The following is a 281-nucleotide window of genomic DNA, read 5'->3' as shown; positions in this document are numbered from 1 at the left end:
TTGTAATTTCTGTGTCATCTTTGTCGAAATAAAATTTATTGTTTGATTCGTTTACATTCGGTATCGTGTGATAAGTCTCAAAAATCATCAGGCCGAGCTCGTAATCACCGTCACTCAAATCTATGGCGGGGAAGTAGTTCGCCGTGGGAAGGCTGCTCTTCCCGCTCAATGTAAGTGTCAACGACATGACGGAAAAAGCGTTCGACTAATACTGAGATTTCACGGCACCTCGTCGAGCTTTTTAAATTCACGCGCATCGACCGTTCGTAGAAACCGCAGAC

This window comes from Trachymyrmex cornetzi, unplaced genomic scaffold, assembly GCF_001594075.2.
Source record: "Trachymyrmex cornetzi isolate Tcor2-1 unplaced genomic scaffold, Tcor1.1 scaffold291, whole genome shotgun sequence".
Lineage (NCBI taxonomy): Eukaryota > Metazoa > Arthropoda > Insecta > Hymenoptera > Formicidae > Trachymyrmex > Trachymyrmex cornetzi.
This window is presented reverse-complemented; position numbering follows the sequence as displayed.